General features: G+C 37.9%; 1 protein-coding gene across 1 annotated transcript in view; it reads left to right on the top strand.

The window, feature by feature from the left end:
* Nucleotides 1-15: 15 nt before the first annotated feature.
* AFG1L (AFG1 like ATPase) overlaps nt 16-6000 on the top strand; it is a 74126-nt gene continuing 68141 nt past the window's right edge. Inside the window, exon 1 of the mRNA XM_035900305.1 lies at nt 16-92. The gene's annotated coding sequence lies outside the window, so the exon portion shown is untranslated. The remainder of the gene's footprint in view (nt 93-6000) is intronic.

The raw sequence follows: 6000 nt of genomic DNA, 5'->3' as shown, positions 1-6000 counted from the left end.
GGGCCCTGCCACAGCTCTCGGTGTGCTGCGGGCCGGCTCGGGGACTTCTTTCGGTACTGAACTGACTACTGAAAGTCAAAAGTCAGAAAAGGGTAAGACGCAAGTCTATGGGGAGCTGGGTTTTGTGAACTTGAGGCTTAGGTTAGAAGCAGAGAGGTCTTGTTTTCTTTAGTGAGAGCTATTCGTCCTCTGCCAGTCTGACAGGGGTGTGGGAATTTGGTTGAGTTCAGGTGGGTGCCAGAAGTCTGAAAGTCAGTCAGCAGATCTGGGAGAGTTGATAAATGTTCACGTACACGCATTACATTGTGACTGTACAATATTTATTTCTAAAGGAATAATAATTATTCACAAATACTATTCCTAAGGGAAACAGACTGAAAACAGGTTTGCTGATTAAATAAACACTATGGTTAGTACTATAGTGTATAGGACTTTTAAAATCTGATATTGGTCTAACACTTCACATCTGTGTAGATTGTTTTTTATTACCAGCATATTACCATTTTAAAGAAGTTTTCAGAGCAAATCCAGTGGCTTTAGCCATAGTTCTTCAGCTTCCATGTTAAAAAGGAAGATAGTCCCTTACAATTGTTTTTTGAGGACATCTGCAGAGGTGGCATGGAAATAGTACAAGTAATCTTATTTCAGAATAATGTCACAGGCACGTATGCAAAAAAGCAGAATACTACTTCTAACTTGTATGTTTGTCTTCATATACTGCCTGAATGAACAGACTGCAGGAAGGCTAAATGCGGGTTCTGTGATTCATTTAGGGTCGTGTAACGAGACAAAGATGTGAGGACAGTCCTTGTTCTTGTATCTTAGCTGCAACCTGTCTCATCTGATTTGAACTGCTCATTTCAGCAGGTGTATTTTTTTCCTAGTTGTTTTTACATGATATTGGCTTAACGTTTTTAATTTGTGCAGATAACTTAGCCTCTTCCCCGCCTCCCTGCCAGTACAGTTGGTTGGACTTTGCTTTTCTAAGCATTCTATTAAGCACTGGGAAGTAAATAATTTTTTCAGATGGCCTCCTCTCCCATTCTTCTCATCAAGCATTGTAAAATATTTTTAAGGAAGCAATTGTTTGGTGTTATTATAGGACTCTAAATGTATTTTCTGCTTTATAACCAACAGATGATCTCTTTCCTGAGAAGCTTACGTGCCAAGTCTTTGTTCTTCTGCAGGCTTACGTATGTGCTTTAACTTTAATGTATCTGCTTAACTCATGCAAATCTTTGTACACCATGGGGCAGTTTACCTGTTTGATTCTGAAAAACTTGCACTGTATTTAATGAAAGATGAGACAAGAGAACATTATTATTATCTACAGGTACTAGCATGCAAAAAAATTTGTCTTTTCTGATCTTTTGCTACCTTCACTCCCATTCTCCTGCAGGAAAATAACCTTTGGAGCTACAAGACTGTACCATTGCCCTTCCCCATCACTGTGGTATCATCTAAGAAGGAAAGATTCTGCAGCAGTTCTGTTATCAGCTTAATTACGAGTTTAGCGAGATCTCTGATACCACCATCTGCCTGTTGATAAAAGTGCCCTCTAATGTCAAAGTCCTCTTCTTCCATCATGGCAGCTGTGTTTCATAGGCAATTTTAGCAGCTTTACATTAAATGTGTGGGAGGTTTGAAGCACTTTGGCTTCACTGTGACCCAAATCCCATATAGAAATTCAGCTTGGCTCGTTGAAAACAGGATGGTTTTTAAAAGTTGCTTTCTGTTGCCATTTTTTTTTTTTCTCCCACCACACAAATTCCAGTGTTTGTGAAAGGCTCTCCAGGCAGAATTCCATCTGCAGAGCAGTAATGCCTGTACAGTGCCTGAACACTGGTTCCAGCTTCTTGATTGTGACTGTCAGCAAATGTGGCAGTTGGGTGATTTTGGGGTCATTAACTTTGGTGCAGATGTAACCTGTATGAGTTTGTTTAGATGTAGTTCTCAAACGACTATTAGTTGAAAATATTTTTTAACTTTAATACAAACAATAATTAACCATTACAGCAAAGTATCATAGGAAATGGTTAATTCTCTATCTCTTATGTCTTCAGAATGTATTTTCTTCAAAATATGCTGTAATTAAACACAGTTCTTGAATCTAGTTCAGGGGTAATTAGATAAATTTAACTTCCCTTATACTTAGAAAGGTCAATATTGTCTTCCAGCCTTAATCTCCATGAATGAAAATCCATTTCTGATCACTCCTATGACGGGGTGGTTTGAAGCATACGTACAGCACAAGGGTTAAAGGTGATTTTTTTTTTTTTCATCGTCAGTCCCCTGAAGTGCTTGTTTCAACTTTGTTTCCAGAATTAATAACACACATTTTCATGTGTACTGTGAGTGACCCTCTAGTTAGGTGAATATTGTAATCTGAAGCATGACTTACCTTTTTCAGTAAAAGGAGTTCAGTTCCATTTGTTTGATCTTTGCTTCTTTAGGTGGGTATTATCTATTTGTCATGTTTTTTCTTTTTTCTTTATATTTCATCCCATGAAAGGTCTAAAATTCTAATAATGTGTTTAAAAGATGTTTAGTTTGATGGCAGTAAGAGATCTTGCAGACCAAATTTGAATTAGTCTGTGGAAGTACAATACTACTTCTCTCCCAGAAGTGAATAATCATCTTAAATTCACATTAAATCTTTTTGCATTACTTGAAAACTCAGAGATTAATAAATTCAAAGTTTTCAGTTTCTGCAGTCAGGGAAAGGTAGCAAAGACAAAATTCATGTCAGGGAAGCCCAGGTTCTTTTCCTAGGCCCTGAAAGACAGGGGAGACAAGGACCTTCTAGGATTTTTGTTGTGGGAGTTCTCTTTTGACAGATTTTAGATATCACTGTTCAAAACCTTACATAATAATAACCCAACTACTAAGAAAAAAATAAGGATTACCAGGGTGAGCACTGTTTACCTCAGTTACCCGTCTGTGCTCTCAACCTCCTGGCTGCTGTCAAGATCAGTTTTTGATATGCCACAACCTAGCTTCCATTTCAGATTGTCTTCTTACATAAATAACTCTAGTGCCTGCCTCAGCTGCGACTGTTGCTTTCATAAGCGATATCATTGAAACTTGCATGCCTTTTTCCTGTGTCATCTCAGACATCAGCTCTAAGTGGCGGTAGGAAGACTCGACAACATACTGATTAGTTTTTCAATTTGCGGCTCTTTTCCAGAGCAGAAGGTCCCTGGAGTTAAAAACACATTTTATATTTTTATGTAGGCACTTGTCTTTGCAGTGGTGAATTAATGCCAGTTTTCTGAAGCCATTTTAAGTTCTTCACTTTAAAGGAAATTTTTATAATTTCATTAGACATTAATACATTAATAAGGTTTTTTGACTTTGCTGAGTTTTTCCCCTCAGATTTCTCCAAGGCAGGATTTTTCTGTGTGTTTCACAGTAGATCTTCACTGCAGCTTGCTCTGTGATCCTTGGATAGGCAAGCAAAAAGGCAAATGCAAGCAGCTAATTTTATGGCTTAAAATAAAGGGAGATTATGCTTAAATATGTATGTTTTAGGAACAGGGATTTGATAAAAAGTTGCAATGTGGTGGCAACTCTTAAAGAAGCAGTGAATATCAGGCTAAATGTGGTAATATCCAACACTGTCCTGCACCCTGAAGACAGGAAAGATAGGTTATGGATGAAGGCATGTCTGTAGTTGTGCACTGATTTATGTAGAACTAGGTGAATAATGAATTGGCTCTGTGCTTTTCTATAGTTGTATCTAGAACACTACATAGAGATAGAAGACGCTTTTTCTGTGGGTGACACTTAAAAATTTCACAAGGGAGATAATAAAAATCGAGTAACAGTTTATGTAATACAAAGATTAGATAATGAAACGGGAAGAGATAAATGAAAACCCATCTGTTGCAATATGGAGAAGAAGCTGTAGGACTACGACTAAGATGCCAAATCATAGGTGATTCCTATTCTAATAGTAGTTTCCTTGATGTAAAATTGTGGAAGGTAATTGCCTGGTATTCCTCTGCTATTTATTCAGATTTCTAAAGTTGCCTCATCTTTATCAGTTTGGGAATAGGTTGCTATAGAAGCATAGTTGTGTGATCGATTTTGCAATCTGTCCCACAAAATGCAGGTTAGAATGGAAGACCCACATTTTTTTATGTCTTGGGATCATTTATCAGTTGAATAGCTGTCTTCCGTTGTCTTAACCTCTAAAACCTCTACAAAAGAGCGTATGCCTTTATTTTGCAGCCACAAGTTTGAGTTTATCACTTACCAGTTACGGGGTGTCTCCTGGTAATGTATTATAGCATACCTCCATCGTATTTAAATCCCAGCATTCAATATTATTTTAGGAGAACGGTGAGTAATTTGTCCCATGACACCCTCTGTCATCACTTGCACATATTCTCCATCTCTGTCATCTGTTAATGACGAAGTATTTTCTTCCACTCCCGGGATGGTTAGCTGTAGGTACATGTAATCTGAGACAAAAACTGCACTTGTGCTTCATACATGGCTGGGAAGGTCATGAGCCACAAACCCTTTCTTATCCCTAAATCAGCTTTTTTTTTTTTTCCCTCTAATCTTACGGTAAGCAGTAGGAACTGGTGGCTTTATAGGTATAATGGGGCACTGGCTGTCCCTCACACTGGAGCTTTCAGAGCCATCAAGCTCGACGCAGTGTGAAGGGACAGATAGTTTCGAAGTAGAGATCATAGGACTGAGGTTGACTTTATGTGGGAGTGGAATGGTTGAAAACGATGAAGAAACTTTGAGAGATCACCTATGTCTTCTCTCCTTCCCTTTGGTCTTGGGTCAGGTATTGCTGACCTGTTTCTGATAGATTTGTGTCAAACTTATTTTTAAAATTGTCTCCCCATCAATGAAAGTTTTACAACTTTCTAGACTATTAATCGATTTTACTGCCTTAGTTATTAAGGTAACTGTATAAAGACAGTTTATTTCATTTTCTTAGTACCCTGTGTATATCTGGAGATAGTTATGTGCTGTTCTTTAGTCTTCTCTAAAGGTTTTACTTGACTTTTTGCAATAACAGGCTTTGAACTCAACATACTTTATGTGATCCCTTTAGCTAGGGATGAGCTAATTACTTCTAATTCATAGCAGTAACTCAGTTCCTTCAGGGCAGGAGAATTTGGTGTAATTGTTGGCTGCAGATGTAAACAGTGACTGTCTTGCTTTGGAGAAACTAAGACATTACTTGCAATATATAAGCATGATTTGATATAATTGTTTGGTTTTATCCTTCTCTTTTATAACTATATTAATTTTATGTTTCTTATAACAATTTAAACACTTCTTGTGCCTCTTACAACTTCGCCGTGGGTTGTGACCTGTGGCTTAACAAATAGTCCTTTAAATCATCTTCTACTCTCCCATTTAGTTCATACCTCTCATGAAATATGATGTGAAAACTGAAAAGTGTGTTCCAGGGCCGACTGTACCAGTATTGAATAGAACAGTTTTTTCTCATCTGTGCTTATATTGCCCCTCGTATATATACATTGTAGTACATATGGGGTTTTATTTTATTTTTTCCTCTAGTAGTGTTAAGATGGTGTCTCACTGTCAGTTTGTGATCCAGTGTAGCCGCTGGATCCTTTTCTGCAGAGCTGTTCTTTAGCTGGTCATTCCCCATCTTTTCAGTTATTTCCCCTAAGCACCATGCTTTGTCCCTGTTGAATTTCATCCTGTTTGTATTAGATTCTCTGTCCAGTTTGTCAGAATTGCCTTGCCTTCCAGGGTGTTTGCAGTCCCCTCCTGACTTGCCATTATATGTGTTCCCAGTCCATGTACTTCATTTTGCCATATACAGGTCATGAATGGAAATTCTGGATTGCACCAAGCTGAGATTCTGAGCCCTCTCTGAAACTCTACTGCAAATATGCACGTAGTTTAACTGTAGTAATTATTCACTACTTGTGGTTTTTCTAGCTGGTTTTGTAGCTGCTCAAAAGTAATTTCATTTGCAATTTACTTTCCTACTTGATATGT

Source organism: Egretta garzetta, unplaced genomic scaffold, assembly GCF_000687185.1.
Source record: "Egretta garzetta isolate BGI_Z169 unplaced genomic scaffold, ASM68718v1 scaffold138, whole genome shotgun sequence".
Taxonomy (NCBI): Eukaryota; Metazoa; Chordata; class Aves; order Pelecaniformes; family Ardeidae; genus Egretta; species Egretta garzetta.
This window is presented reverse-complemented; position numbering and strand designations above follow the sequence as displayed.